The sequence below is a fragment of the Vombatus ursinus genome, unplaced genomic scaffold, assembly GCF_900497805.2.
Source record: "Vombatus ursinus unplaced genomic scaffold, bare-nosed wombat genome assembly UNPS02010304.1, whole genome shotgun sequence".
Classification (NCBI taxonomy): domain Eukaryota; kingdom Metazoa; phylum Chordata; class Mammalia; order Diprotodontia; family Vombatidae; genus Vombatus; species Vombatus ursinus.
In genome coordinates, this window is record NW_020950082.1 from 3,975,095 (window position 1) to 3,991,976 (window position 16,882).

At 39.1% G+C, this 16,882-nt stretch overlaps 1 pseudogene; it reads right to left on the minus strand.

Moving 5' to 3' along the window:
- Nucleotides 1-15,488: 15,488 nt before the first annotated feature.
- On the minus strand, nt 15,489-15,914 carry LOC114037312 (annotated as a pseudogene).
- Between the last annotated feature and the right edge of the window lie 968 nt (nt 15,915-16,882).

The window sequence follows — 16,882 nt, forward strand, 5'->3', positions numbered from 1 at the left end:
ACCAAACACTTGACACTTACTAGCTGTGTGACCCAGGGCAAGTCACTTAACCCCAACTGCCTTAAAAAAAAAAGTTTCATTAGACATTCTTCTCCTTTTCTACTGATAGTTACTTGATTTCATTAGTTTTCATGGCTAAGAATTCATCACCTAGTGACTAATATACTGGTGATGAGCCTTTCTGCACATAACTAATTTGCTCTTTGCACTGAAAACTTTAGTTATTGGGACTGTATCATTATTTTCTGCAAGAGTTTAATTGATGCAAAGAAGTTACCAGACTGAATAGACTAAAAGAGTATAGGAAACTGCCTAAGCAATACATTTTTGATGTCTTGGTATAGCCCACTGACCTCCTCCTCATTCTGTGACCCCAGTTAGCTATTCTAGGTTCTTGGTATGGGGCTGGTGGTGTTGGTCAGAATTCTCTCTTAGCTCATGAGTTCCCACCACTGTATTTTCCTTTTATCACTAATCCAAAGAGCACAAATTGTTCATAACAAAGGCATTTTAATTAAAATCTTGTAAATACTGTCTCATAATCATATATACATTTGATGGGAAGAGCAGACCCTACTAGGAATTCTGGATGAGACATACATATGTAAACATTCAAATGTGAAGGGATGCACACCCAGAAAACAAGTATGACCAAGGCATATACATGGAAGGACTTCATACTCCACACACTGCAAAGTTGCCAAAGTTTTCAGCTGATACCATCACTCTGTTCTAAGCTGTACCTGCTTCTCAATAAGAATTTGTCCTCCCCTGATTGCTGTCAGAAATTGCTCTCTGATTCTCTCTTCCAAGTATTGCATCCTCCTGTTCTCTGCTAGGTGCTTTTCTCTTCTCTACCTCATGATCAGCTCTGAATATTTTCACCTGCTACCCTGAAACATCATCCAATAGGTTTACTAGTGTTACCGCTCTTTAACCAGCTTCTTTAGCTACCTCTGCCTTTCACTAGGGTTTTTGTGCTGTGGCTTTTCTCTTCAAGGAAGAAGTCAGAAGCACTTTCAGTTAGCTGTGTTAGCCTGCTCTTTTAGCCTCCTTCTGGAACTCTGCAATAGTCTTCAGCTGAGGTACTATCTTTGGAGTACCTCCACAGGTAATTTCTCCGTCTACTGGTGGTGCTGTGATTGGTAATTGTCTCCTTGGTCGAGAGGGCTACAACTCTTTTCAGCCGGAATTCTCAGTCAATGGCTACAAAGCTCTCCTCAGTTTTCTCAGCTAGGCTCCTTAGCCAATTGCTTTAAAGATTCATTCAACTCTCTTAGTCAAAAGATATGGCAATTCTTCATCAGCATTCTCAGCTAATAGTTACAAAGCTGACTTTAGCTCTTTTCAGTTAGGTTTCCCAGCCAATAGGCTGCACTAGAAAGTGTAAAATCCTATGTGGACATTAGGTCTACCCTTTGAGCTACTGCTTCTCTTCTTTTGAAGTCTTCTTTTCTCAGAACTCTACTTTTATTTTCAACTTAGCTGTCATGTCATCAACTATCTCCACTGTTGTCTCTCAGTTCAACTGTTACCTAAGTTATGACTATAAACTCATTTTAGTTCTTAGGTCTTATATCCCCTAGCTTAGGTAAATCTCCCTAGAACTTTACTTCCTCAAATAAAAAAGGGCTTGAGAGACATTGTGGTAAGGAAATAGTTTTAACCAACCTATGTTCCCCTCTATTCTAAACAAAATAGAAACTGCTATCCTAGTTAAAGAATTTTGAGAGGCTAATGAGCTCCAGCTCCACTTTCTGCAACACTGCATCACAGCTTGGTGTATCTCTGTTATCACTCCATTCTTGCCAGTCAGACGAACCTGTCACCAAGGATGGCATCAATTTAGAATGTACATTCATTTGTAAAACATGATGGAAGATAATGGCAGGAGATTATAAGCAGCAGAGCATCATATAGCAGTGAAGACAAAAAGCAAATCTATAGAAAGCTAATTATGAGACCCAACAACATTTTCCCAAGAACATTTATAGATAAAACTAGCTGGAGAGCAACAAATAGAAAATGAAACAGTTTGTCACTGTTTCTATAGTGATCTATTTTCATCATCTATAATAGTGGAACCATCATATTTGAACTCTTAAGATGACATCCCTGATGTGCTAAATGAGAAAAAAGAAATAGCACCAAAATGATAAAGTTAAGAAGAGTACCTGGCAATTAATGATGCTCAAATAGAGGAAATCAGTATTAGATATGACATAATCTCTTATCTTCACATTTTCTTTAATTTCTTTTAAATTCATATAGTATATGGTATGTCTTTCTAAGTTAATTTTGAAATCAGACTACGGAGCTTTACAAATTGCTGCTCATCTATTAGCAGAGCAAGGATAGTGATTAAAGATATATTTGTAAATTTCCTTCAATTTATTACTGGACACCTCTTTAGGCAATGCAAGAGTTAAGGGGAGTCATGCATGGAATGTGTGATAGGGTAAAAAGTCAACTAATTTGAAAAACTCTGGGCTTATAAATTTTTGTTTGCAAAGCAGGTACAATAGAAGGAGTGTACTATGTAATCGGTATTGCCATTCTGTAAATCAGGTGTTTTGCTGTGAGTTAGAAGTCTGGGTTCAAACTTTGAATTTGGAGTTTTAGAAGTCTGGGTTCAAATCCTGATTCTGAGTCTTACTACAAGTGGGACCTTGGTCCAATCACTTAATTTTCTTAGGTCTCCATTTCCTCTTAGGTAAAATGAGGGGGTTAGATAATGGGCTTCTGATGTCCCTTCTAGGTCTGGATCTATCATCCTTTGATACTATAATGCTTTTTTTTTTTGAACATCACTGTTACTTTCCAATACTTCCCCCTATCCCCACTAGAAAATTCCGATGTAACAAAGGATAACTAAAGAACAACAAAAATCCCAACACACTGGCTATGCCTGTCAATATATTCCTTTAGATGCACCTAGAGCTTATCATATTTCTCTCAGGAGGAGGGAGATAAGTTTCACCATCAGTCCTCTGAAGTCAAGGTTGATCACTAGTTTGATAAGAATTCTGGTGTTTTTCAATATTTTATTCCTTTACATTATTGTGGTCATTGTGCAAATTCTTCTCTAGGTTCTTCTTTGCATCAGTTAATACAGTATTCCCATGTTTCTTTAAATTCTTCCTATTCATTGGTTAAACACAATAAAATTTCCATTATATTCTTATATCACAATTTGTTCAACCATTTTTCAATTCCCAATTAAAGAAATGAACATTTTTTTTTTCATTTCTCAGTTAGGGAGTCCTCTAATATCAGATGATATTTTGTCAAAAGTATTTTGACATTTAAAGCCCTTCACAATCTACTCCAGCCTACCTTTCTAGGCTTATTGTACATTACTCATCTTCATGCACTCTGCATTCCAATCAAACTGGCTGCCTTGCTAGTCCTCACACAATGTATTTCCTGTCTCAGAGCCTTTGCGTAGTCTATCGCCCATGCCCGGGATGCATTCTTTCCTCGTTGTTGTCTCTTAAAATCTCTAGTTTTCTTCAAAACTCAAATCAAACATTGACTCCTGTATGAGGCCTTTCCTGATTCCCCCATTTCCCCAGCGTTAGTCCCTCCTCCTCCCAAATTACTTTATATTTATTTTACACATACTTATATGTGTATATGTAGTCTCCCTCAATAAAATGTAAGCTTCTTGAGGTCAAGGATTGCTTGATTTTTGTCTTTGTGCCTCATATACCTAGTTCATGTACCTGGCACACAGTAACTACCTCAATAAGTACTTATTGATTGTTTGAACTATTCCTCCATTTGATGGGCAAATGCTCTAAATGTGGGTCTCAGGAGTAAGGGTGTATGTAAGGTAGATTTGGTTATTCTATTTTAGATAATAGTTCCCAGGATCCATGGCCATAACAATCTAATAGTCCCCAAGCTCATGGCTTGTAAACGATTTCTACTGTCACTGTGCAGTGAGATATAACGATGAGATAATGTAAACATTTGTGCTCAAATTGTAAAAACATCTACCGTGCTTTCACTGTGCTCAGTCATCATGATATTGCTAAAGTTGATGTAAACTTGTGATTCTATTGCTGGCAACTTGCCTTGTGTGCTCTCCTATAAATCAAGTGAACACTGGTCAGTGAGTGGGGATTTGGGGAATGTGCCAGCTAAATGCTGTGCTTATCTTAATGTGTCCCCATTGAGACTTAGGGGGAATGCACAAGCTAGGATGCTGTGCTGCCTTGACTGGCCCCATTGAGGCTTAGGGGAATGAGATAGGAGTTGTGCTCCTACATAGGAGTTGTTGCCCTATTCTTGCCCTCCCTGGCAAGAAGAGTAATTAAGGGATGTCATAGGAGTTGGTGCTCCCATTATCAGTGAACCCCATTAAGAAGAATAAAGTAATTAAACCCTTATTATGTCTCTGATCCTTTCCTTCTCATTGTCCAGGTCAACAGTGAACCTGCTAGAGTCTGGAGCCCAAAAGCTCCAGGGCCTCCTGCCCAACAGGGAAATACCTAGGGCCAAGAGGAAAGAAGGAAAAGTTTGAAACAGCTGCTTGTTGAATGTAACAGGGAGCCTATAAGGGCATAGTGAAAGAATTGTAGAACTGTCGATGGGACCCAGCTGTGGTTTATATACTATGATTTTGGAGAGGAGGAGATGATCATTTTTCCCATTGTTTTCAGCAGCTTGCAAGCAGGAAAAGATGACTTAGATTTTGGGAGTTACTCAAAAATGAGAATTTGCAGGTCAGGGATTCTATTGTGGTACTTAGTAAAGCATTAAAGCAGCAGGCTGTAGGTCAAAGTTAGGTGAATGAATCCAGAATAAGGGAGAAGGAATGAAAAAAATGGAATGTATCAAAGACTATACCGATCTTTCCTCCTGGCCCTATGTCTGAAAGAGTAGGAAAAGAAATGACCTCCAATGAATAGGGTTGCAAGGAATATGCCATGTTCAGGGGAGAGCCAGGTTATTATTAAGATGAGAAGATCAACAGTGCTGGTTGAAAAAGTTTTAGAATTTAGAAGAGTTTCTTGAGAATAGGTCTGGGATTCTAGTTTAGGAGAGGAAGACTAGATTGGAGTAGGCCCTTGAAAGTAGGGTTGATTAGAATGGCAATGAGGATTCACGTGTTGGAATTGTCTGGAGGGAGGCCCAAAAGTTAACTGCTAAATCAGGAGCAAGTGATGGAAGGTTTGAATAACTAACTTGTACTTGCAGGTGAATTCCCCTGTTCAAGAAATCTTCAAAATCTCTATAACCATTTGTTTGTCTAAACTCTCCATTCTACTCTGCAATTTAAGAAAGTTTTGCTGTGGTCTGATGAAGCTACAAAGATGAAATATTTTTGGTTTTTGTTTTGTTTTTTTTTTTGTTCTGACTTTCTTTTTTTTCTTTTCTTTTAAAACTTAAATACTAAAACCTAAATACATGATAAGAAGAGAAAAAGAAACATACTATAAACTCAAATACTAAAACTTACAAAAAAAGCATTGCCGTGTGCACTGCAGAACTTAAGAGAGGTTCAGAATAAAAGACAGAAATCTTCCTTGGAAGATACAATTTCTGACCTCAACCCCTGCTCCAGGAAAAGAAACCTGTGTATATATATATCTGTAAAACTTTCATTTGTTTGGCAATATTCCTGAAAGGGGCCCTTTAGGTATAAGATTAAAAATTTTGCCAGGGCTACAGACCAGGAGACCAGCCCACAAAGCCACGCTATAACCACTGAAAGGGTCAGAAGATCTCAAAGTGGATATCCACAAGTAGGGAATTGGGGACAGATCTTGTCTTTCCACTAAAAAACAATCCAGAAAGTTAAAAGTAGAGATCAAGAAGCAAGGTTTAGAGGTAGCAGCCCCAAAGAGAAAAGAAAATAGCAGTTGGGGACAAGTAGACACACACACCTTAATGTGGGTGCTCCACATTAAGCATGGCTACGCAGGCCTGGGAGATAGAGCAACAAAGAACTGAATCGACCTAGATTAGGGGCCAAAGGAAGCCATGTCTAAGCCTTACTTGGACTGACCAGCTCAGGAATATGTATATCTTTGTGAGAGTCACTGAATAAAAGTGAAATCAAGGATTTATATGTGCATGTTATTATTTCCATGCTAAGAAGAGCACAGTTCTTTTGTATGGAGTAGATTCTGAATGTGGGAGTGTAACATAGAAGCTCAGCTCCAGGCAGATTCGCACTGGATTCAACCTGACCAAATAAAGACAGTGGAGCTATAGATAAGGGGTTCATGCCACTTTGTTCTCATGGTGGCAGGTGGAGACAAAGAGTAGGAGCATCCATGTCTACTGACCAGTGCTTGCTTGATATATAGAGAAGCACACAAAGGAGGTGGCATGGCAATAATGAGTTCATGAGTTTACATTATCTTTGGTTATATAAGAATATGGCAGCACAGCGCAAGCATAGTGTTGGTGTTAATGGGCCTTGGATCCTGGCTACCTGTATCAAACCAGATCCATGCCACAGCACTGGGAGAGACTGATCATTCCATTCACTTTGGTAGATAATTTTCAGAATACTTACTCATGGGGCAACTAGGTGGCGCGGTGGATAGAGCGCCTGCCCTTTAGTCAGGAGGCTCTGAGTTCAAAGTCAGCCTCAGACACATAACATTTACTAGCTGTGTGACTCTGGGCAAGTCACTTAACCCCTAATTGACTTGCCAAAAAAAAATCCCAAAATACTTACTCATTACCTTTCTAAATTCTGTGAACTTGACTCTTGTCACTTCAAAATGTTTGGAAGGAGGTAGTGTTAGGATATAAGATTCCTAGGGTAGGTTCACTTTTTTCTTTGGATCTCCAGAGGCAAAGGATCAGTGCCTACAACGTGGTTGCAACTTAATAAATACCCACTGATTGCTTGCTTGCTTGCTTAATGGTGAAAGCATGCCACTTTCACCTAAGGCAGTAAGGCCAGATGAATGGGATTGAAGAGTCAAAAAAGTGAAAGATAGATTTGCATGGCATCTCTGTGGAAGACTTACAGAATTAATTTGCTCCAGAGTTTCAAATAAAATTTGGATGCTGCTGTCTCTAGGAGGTTCCTTCCCTAAATGTTCTTTACTTCTTGACTGAAGGACCTAATTTTCAGGCTCTGGATGGGGAAGCTATAAAAAAGTATCAGGGAAGCAAAAGCCAAAAAAACCACAAACAAACAAACAAGCAAAAAAAGCAAAGGCATGAGGGTAGGACAAGATTGTTCATGAATGAATATGAACTTGACAAAGACTCCCAGGGATTCCTTCAACATCTTTTCCCTCACCTGGGGTTTCAGTTTTATATTAATCATTTTTCATCTATCCTTTCCCATCTGAAGATCATTCTCTATGGAAGAAAAACACTTTTAGGAGGGAGAAAGTGTTAACTAATAACTAAGAGGATTAGAAGTTTTATGTAGGAACTGATATGTGTACTGAGTCTTGAAGAAAGCCAGGAATTCTAAGAAGTGAAGTAGGGATGTCATTCCTAGGATGGGCACAGCTTATGCAAAGGCATGGAGGTAGGAAATAGTATGCAGAGTTCTGAGAATAATAATTAGGCCATTTTGGCTGGAATGTAGGGTGAGTAAAAGAAAATAATGTAAAATGAGCCTGGAAAGATTGTTGGAATTGGACTGTGAAAGGCTTTAAATAGCAAGCTGAGGGACTTATGTTTTACCCTAGAGGCAATAAGGAATCACTGATGTTTCTTCACCAGGAGGGTGATATGGTCAGCTATGCTTTAGATTGGTTGTTTTGGCAATTAGTGGGGAGTGGACAAGGGTAAAAATAGGGTCTTGGAGTCCAATGAGGAGTTTGTTGCAAGAGAAGAGGTGGTGAGAACTTGAACTAGAGTGGTAACCACAGCAGTGGAGAGAAAGGGATGGATGCGGAACATGTTGGCAACTGGCAACTGATTGGATAGTGGGGAGAGGGGAGGGAAAGGAAAGAGTCCACGGTGATGCTGTCATTTTTTTGTAACCTCCTCATCCCCCATTGCCACCATGGGGTGGGGGTGGGGGTGGGGGACAAAGACTCTGGGTTCACACAAATGAAACCACAATGCCTGACCCAAAGTGGGTCAGTTTCCTTCTTTGGATCATTACTCCCAACCCAGAATTTTGTTCTGGAGAAGTCTCCAAAATAAAGCTTAGTTATATTTCATGCCTAAGAGACAAGGAGGTGTATTGGATAGATAATCAGCCTCAAAATCTGGAAGATCTCAGGTTATGTAACCTCTTAGAACCTCAGGCAATTCTCCAAGACTAATTGGTAAAGGGAGTTTCTTCTTTTTGAATTCCCTATCTCAGTGCTCCAGAAATTTAAAAAAAAAAAGGCCTGATCTTCAGACCTCCCACCACCATGATATGGCTCCAATCTTTCAGCTGTTGGGTTTGTGTATACCTCTTCCTTTTTCAAAAAGCATGCTGTTAAACTGTCTCTCTCACAGGGGTAGGGAACCTGCTCTAGGAGGTCCGTGTCTGGAACTTGATGACTATCAAACTTTGGATTACTTGCAAAGTAACTTCCAAGACTGGTGAAGTCCACTCTCAGAATCTCTCTTCTCAGACCAGTTATACCTCTCTAGGAACTCCATTGGAAGTGTTGTTGTTTTTTTTTTTTTTAAAGCAATAAAGAAAAAAAAATCCAAACCTATATTAGTGCTTTGGGCGAACATTTTAAAACAAACCAAAAATAACTCCTAGTTTTGTCTTACTGTTGGAACCAGATTAACACCCTGCCAACAGGAAATGTGGTTAGATGCTTCATGATACCAACATCATGGAATAGGACCTAGAAGACAGCTTAGAGGTCATTTAACTCAATCCTTTCATTTTACCAATGAGGAAACTGAGGCCCAGAGAGATAAAGTTGTTTTCCTCCAAGGTCAAACAGGTAGTAAGTGGCAATCAGGATTGGTGCCTAAATGCTCAGACTCCAAATCCAGGGTTTTTTGCACTGCACCAACTTATTTGCAGTGAAGATAGGGTCTTAAGAATATAGCAGCATGGAGAATTACCCACCCACTGATGGGCATATGTTTTGTCTCTTTTTTTAGACTGAAAATAAGCAGGGATTTATCTATTTTTGCTTGATGGTAACTGTAGTTCAAGTCATGATAAGTGATAACAATGCCAGTAGCTTTATATAGCGCTTTTCATCTGAAGACTTCAAAATATTTTACAAACAATTTCCCATAGTAAAGGAAGAGGGGAAAGGTCTTTGAAGTTTATTCTAGTAGGGAGGGATAGCCATGAAGAGATCAGAGAAAAAGAAAAAGGACCTATAAGTATGAAAATATTTGTGTAGTTGTTCAGTCATTTAGTTATGTCTAACTCTTCGTGACCCCTTACACCATAGTACACCAGATTCTTCTATCCTCCACTGTCTCTTGAAATCTGTCCAAGTTCATGTTCATTGTTTTCATGATGCTTGGTACTGGCAAAGAACTCGAAACTAAGGGTAATGCCTATCAAATGAGAAATGACTGAACAAATTATGGGATATAGGTGTTGCGGAATGTTATTACATTGTAAGATGAAGGAGTGGTTTCAGAGAAGCCTGGGGAGACTCATGTGAACTGATGCCAAATTAAGTGAGTAGAACTAGTAGAACAATAACAACACCGTAGAGAAAAGCAACTTTGAAAGACCTAAGAACTTGGATTAAGGCAACGAACAACCATGATTCCGGAGAATCAATGATAAAGCATGATATTTTACCTCCTGATAGAGAGGTGATAGTGCAGGAGAAATACATTTTCAGACATGGCAAACATTTGGATTTGTTTGGCTCAACCATCCATAAATATTTGTTATAAGGATTTTGTTTTTCCTTTTTATTTTTTTAATTTGAAGGGAGGAGTGCAATGGAGAAAGGGGTCATTAGTTGTGTCAAAAAAGAAGGAAAGAAAAGAGGGTCATTAAAGCAAACCAGTGAAGTTTAGAAGAAGACATAAATGAACAGGACACCTTTTAAAGTTAACATTGAATTGATTTGTAACACTGTCATTCTATGTGTGCTTAGCACAATTCCTGGTATATGGTAGGCACTTGATAAATGCTTCTTTCTTTCTTTCTTTCTTTCTTTCTTTCTTTCCTTCCCTTCCCTTCCTTATTATTAGCACAGTGTTTTGTACATAGGAAGTGCTTACTAAATGTGAATTGGATTGGAAAGTACTCTGAAGTTCCAGAAATTTTCCTTTAAAGTCTCAGTCTTACCAAAATTAGAGTCAGGTTATTTTCAAACTTATTGGTATAGCACTGCTCTCTATTTGCTTTAACTCACTAGAGAAACAGTCCTAATTATACAATCTTTTTTGAATGGTGTGCCTGGAGTATTTCAAGAAGAAATTTTAGGTGGAAAAGGAAGTCCAAAAGCTCACTGAAGAAAATGCTTCCTTAAAAATTAGAATGGAGCAGTTGGAAGCTAGTGACTTTATGAGAAATCAAGACACTGTAAAACAAAACCAAAAGAATGAAAAAATAGAAAACAATGTGAAATATCTCATTGGAAAAACAACTGACCTGGAAAATAGATCCAGGAGAGATAATTTAAAAATTATTGGACTATCTGAAAGCCGTGATCAAAAAAAGAGCCTAGACATCATTTTTCAAGAAATTATCAAGAAGAACTGCCCTGATATTCTAGAACCAGAGAGTAAAATAGAAATTGAAAGAATCCACTGATCACCTCCTGAAAGAGATCCCCAAAGGAAAACTCCTAGGAATATTGTAGCCAAATTCCAGAGTTCCCAGATCAAGGAGAAAATATTGCAGGCAGCCAGAAAGAAACAATTCAAGCACTGTGGAAACACAATAACACAAGATTTAGCAGCTTCTACATTAAAGGACCACAGGACTTGGAATATGATATTCCAGAGGGCAAAGGAGATAGGATTACAGCCAAGAATCACCCACCCAGCAAAACTGAGTATAATCCTTCAGGGAGAAAAATGGACATTCAGTGAAATAGAGGACTTTCAAGCATTCTTGATGAAAAGACCAGAGCTGAATAGAAAATGCGACTTTCAAATACAAGACTTGAGAAGCATGAGGAGGTAAACAGCAAAGAGAAATCATAAGGGATTTATTAAGGCTGAACTGTTTACATTCCTACATGGAAAGATGGTATTTGTAACTCATGAGACCTTTGTCAGTATTAGGGTAGTTGGAGGGGAAAAAATATATGAATAGATAGATTGATAGATAGAGGGCACAGGGTGAATTGAAGATGAATGGATGATACCTGGAGAATAAAATTAAGGTGTAAGAGAGAATTATACTGGGAGAAGGAGAAAGGGAGAGGTGGAATGGGGTAAATTATCTCACATAAAACAGACAAGAAAAGGCTATTACAGTGGAGGGGAAACGGGGGAAGGTGAGAGGGAATGAGTGAATCTTATTCTCATCGGATTTGGCTTAAGGAGGGAATAGCACACACTCAATTGGGTATGGAAATCTATCTTACCCTAGAGGAAAATAGGGGGGGAGAGGACAAGAGAGCAAGGGGATGATAGAGGGAAGGGCAGATTGGAGGAGGGGCTAATCAGAAGCAAACACTTCTGAGGAGGGACAGGGTCAAAAGAGAGAATAGAATAAATGGGTGGGTGGGATAGGATAAAGGGAAATATACTTAGTTTTTCATAACATGACTACTAGGGAAGTGTTTTGCATGACTACCCATGTATAACCTGTATTGAGTTGCTTGCCTTTTCAATAAGGGTGGGTGGGGAGGGAGGAAGGAAGAAAATTTGGAACCCGAAGTTTTAAAAACACATGTTAAAAAAATTGTTTTCACATGCAACTTGGAAATAAGAAATACAGGAAATGGTGTATAGAAATCTGTCCTGCCCTACAGGAAAATAGAAGGGGAAGGGGATAAGAGAAGTGGGGGTGAGATAGAAGGGAGCACAGATTAGGGGAAGGGGTATATAGAATGCATGCCATCTTGGGGTGGGGGAGGCATGAGATGGGAAGAAAATTTGGAACTCAAAATCTTGTGGAAGTGAATGTTGAAAACTAAAAATAAATAAAAAAGAAAAGAAAAAAATCTTAATGTTAAAAACTATTTTATATGTAATTGGGAAAAATATTAAAATGTTAAGCAACTACCTTTAAAACTAAATACTAAAAAACTAAATAAACATATACCTATATAACTAAAAAAAGAAATTTTAGGTTCTTTGGCTCAAATTAAATCTTTCTTTTTCTTCAAATTCAATCTTTAATTGTTTTTATTCATGTGATTTAATTTGGAGTTTCTTTATCTTTAACAGCAATGTATTGTGTACCTATATACACATATTCAGCATTACAGATGTTAACAGAATCTTCTGAAACTCCTGATCTCAGTGCTTATAACCCAGATGTTTTCCTCTTTGACTTTTAACAATTGTCTTGACTGTGATAAAGTATTTAATGACAGCCTATGTTCTTAACAGTTTAACATTCTAGATATGAAGAATTTTGCAAGAGTTATCTTTTTAAAAAATACTTGTACATGTTTCCACAAATAAACAATAAGTATCTTTTCCACCTTAGCAATTTGAAACATATTACAGTCAAAATCCATGTCAAGCATAAAGGAGATTGAATGAAAGGATGCCTGAGTTCAAATCCTTCACCACTTATGGAAAATCAACTCAAAGTAAATGTCCTAGCAGGCAAGTGTCTTGTCTTTAGGGGAGCTAGGTGATGAAGTAGAGAGAGTCAGGAATGTGTGAGTTCAAATCAGTACTTAGTAGCTGAGTGACCTTGGGCTAGTCACTTAGCCCTGTTTACTTCAGTTTCTTTATCTGAATAATGAATAATAACAATACCACCTACCTCCCAGAGTAGTTGTGAGAATCAAATGAGGTAATAATTGTAAAGCACTTAGCACAATGACTGGCATATAGTAAGCACCATATAAAGGTAGTTATCACCATCATCGTTACTATTCTTTATGAATGGGCCCCAAAGGGAAGCCAGCAGCACAAGTTAAAAGGTGTGTTCCAAGATGGTCAGGCTTTGGATGGAGTGGTAGGAGGGAGGAAAAGGAATGGGAAGGGTAGAGAATGAAGCATGAAGGTTGAAGTTTCTCAATCCACCAAACCCTGGATCTGAAAACAGATGACTGATTGGAATCTGGAGCAAGGTGGCTTATCAGAAGCATATTAATGAAGAGGTCAGTGCTAGGTTAGTAAAGGCCAAGAATGAAAGGGCCAGAGGCAAAAGGGCAAACAGGTCTTCACAAAATAGCTAGGGGCAAGCTGCAGGTTTCAGGCCACAAAGTTTATAGTTAGCCTCACCCCCCAAAGGGGGCAAAGTAGCATCAAAAAGCAGGAAATGCCTTGCAGGTCCTGGGTTTGGAAGACTTTTAAACTGTAGAGTTAGCCCCATCCATCTGATAGACTGATGCTATGGATCAAACTAGCTTGCCATTTTCCTCCTGAATTAGAGGCGGCTATGTTGTGGAAACAAAGAGCAGCCTTAATAAATAAGTGCTTAATAAATCAATTAATGACCTCCCCTGCCCCCCAAGCATATCTATTCAAGAGATTCTAGATATAATCATAAGTGCAATTAATTTTTCTAGTCTTTTTGCTATACTGCAGGGCTTCCTAGGGGCAACTAGGTAGTGCAATAGATAGAATGCCTAGCCTGGAGTCAAAAAGACTCATTATTCCTGAGTTTAAATCTGGCCTCAGAGACTTTCTAGCTGTGTGACCATGGGTAAGTCACTTAATCCTGTTTGCCTCGGTTTCCTCATCTATAAAATAAACTGGAGAGGGAAATGGCAAACTACTCCAGTTTCTTTGCCAAGAAAACCCCAAATGGGTCACAAAGAGTGTGACACAACTCAAACGACTAAACATTAGCGACACAGGACCTCCTAAACCAGCAGATCAGAATCTTGTAGCTCTGGAAGCCAGATCTTGTAAATACCTGAACTGATTGGTATGGTCATACCCTCTCTTCCCCATTCTTCCCTGTCATCAAAGAGTTGCCTGAATTCTTCTCAGCTATGAAAAGAATAGAGATGACAATAATGTTTTCCCTGTAATTTTCTCTGCAATTTCATTATCAGCAAGTCTTTACCCCTTGGACATTTCTAGCTCAAGGAGTTGATGGCCAGAACCACATCTGGAGCTGAGAAAGTACCCCTGGGATGCATCAGCTTTTCCTTGGGTGATTTCCAAGATTTAAGGGAATGAAAAAATTGCTTTTTCTCACAGAAAAGATGAAAAAAAAAAGTCTTCCTTTTCAGTGGAGAGGTAGAATCAAATATGTGATGCTAGGGGTCCAACAGGAGACTGAGCTAGAAAGACTAATGAGTCTTTCATTTAGAAACTAGGTAAAAGGCCATTTTCCCCTGGAAAACAAAGAACAGCGCCAAATCCTGGGTCACTTACTCTGAAAGCTGTTTCCCTCCTTGTGCTATACATGGGACGGTTTGGTTTTATGATTACACGCTGGGCAAAGAGCAGTGCTACTGTCTGCCTTACATGGGGTGTGTGGAGAGAGTTAATTGGGGGCAGTTAAAAAACAATAATGTGATTGAGGCTGGAAGCGTATAGCTATAGAGTCTAAACCAACAATAAATCTCTGGCAGGAAGATGGGTAATGAAGTCAGAGAAAACTTCCCCGGTATTCATCAGTCCTGACCCTCGGTAATAGAGAAGTGCCCGTCTGGCTGCATTCAGGACCCTATCTGGGAGATAGCTTACCCCTCCAGAGCGCTGAAGGACTATCCTGGGCTCGACTTTTTAATGATTTGTGCCCAGGGTAGGAGGATGTCACAAAATAGACTGTGGACCTCTGATGGATCTCGGAAACTAGTAAAGGTGTTGTGAACAGATTTTTTTTTTTTTTTTTGAACCAGGCCACCCTGGGCTTGAAACTGGGAATCCCGTAGTGCCGCTCTGCTGGTCGGAAGTACTTTACCTGCTGTGAGTGAAATTGAGTAAGAGCACGCTATCCTTGTCAATTTCACTCCCAGCAGGCACCCTGGGCAAAGCATTGCGGTGTAGGAGGGTATACTGCCAGGAACCCACCTGCCTGACTGTGTGGAGCAGAGAAAGACAGACTGAAAGAAGAAAGAAGAATGGACAGGAGAATGGGCACATTGGGGGAGAGGGGGAGAAGAAGATTGAGTTCCACCTGATAGGTCTTGCTTTGCGGCAGTGCTTTTGATAGCAAGTCAGTTCATTTACCCCTGTGTCCTGCTTAATTTTTTCAACATCTGGAACTTTGTTTTTATTGTGTTGGGTTTTTTTTAACCCCTATTTAAAATGATTTGCAAAAAACAAAAACAAAATTTGTTTGGGGGGTAGGGGAGAGATACATTGGGAAACATAGATAATATAAAATAAAAATGTCAAAAAAATTTATATAAAAATAAAAATACAAGGATGAAAATAAACTGGTTCACTACGTTATTTTAATCTTTTAAAAATTAACCCTTTTGTTTTTATATCACATAAATTTCTTTTTTTTAAATTATAATTTATTTTATTTAACAATCTAGGAAGTTCGTAGCCATCGGCAATTCCAGTGCAATTTCAGATGCCATTGGGAATTCAGGAATCTCTGTAGAGCTGTTAGTGTAGCGAACCTTGTAGGTAAAATACATGCATGCTTTTGATAGCACATGTGATGGAATTTCTCTAAAATTAACTTCATTAGTTTCGTTTTCAGCAAACTGACCTGGGCCACTTCACATGGCTTTTATTGTTCCTGATGTTCAAGCATGCTCTCTTTTTACGATAAATTCATGACCATCGGAAGGTATTAATTTCACATACATAGCATCCGGGCCCTCACACCCGCCATATGTTTTCTCTTCTCCATCCATTATTTCCTTATGAAATTATATTTTGTTTCCACAGGAATTTTAACAAAACACCTTCTTGTCAGTTCTGCAGCGGCCACAGCTCAGTCCCCACTCCCCACCACAGCCCCTGCTCCCAGGGCCGTGCCCCCCCCCCCGCAATATCAAATAAATTTCTGAAAATATCTATCCCTTCCTTCCTTCCCAGTAAGCCATCCCTTATGACAAAGATTTTTAAGAGGGGGAAAGGGAAGCAGTTCAGAAAAACTAACATATCTATTGTATCTGACAGTACATGTGATATTACATACCCAGAGTGCCCCACCTCTCCAACCAAGGGAAGGAAGTACATTTTCTCAATTCTCTCCAGGGCCAAACTTGGTCATTATAATTTCAACCTTTGGCTGGCATTACAACAGGACTGAGCTAAACACTGCTACTTATTCTAGGAGTCAGCGAGTAACAGACTGTGTGACCTGCCTCACGCCCACCACATATACAGATACACACTTCCAACCTTCTCCTCCACTCCTCTCTCCCAACCTCTGGCAATACATGTATTCATATGTCCTGTATTATGAAGAAATAAATTAACTTTACTCAATTATGGTCTTTGGTCTTATAGATGTGGGTATTCTCTCCAAGGATACCAATTGAAACCTATTCTTGCTTGCCTATGTTGTGCAACACAGGGGGCCCACCCAATATTCCGTGGATCTTCCTCAATTTCTTTTTGATGTAGCAAGGATACTTGTATTGTAATAGTGGACAAAATAAAACTGAATGGTAGACATATAGCCAGATCGTTCCTTTCAAAAAAGAGGAAGCAGTCTGCTGGAGAATTTGTTACAGTTAGAGAATCTTTCTTTCCTGTGTGCTTGGCCATCAGGCTGCTACCCATTGACTTTTATCTAAACATAAGACAGGTTCCTATCCTAGAAAGATTCAGGGCCAGGAAGAAATGTGACTGGCTAGGCTTTCTTTCTATGCCATAATCACCACTGCTACCATCCCTTTATACCTATTTTCCTCTAGCATCTTAAATCAAGGTTTAATAGCTGCTTTCCTGATCTCCATGA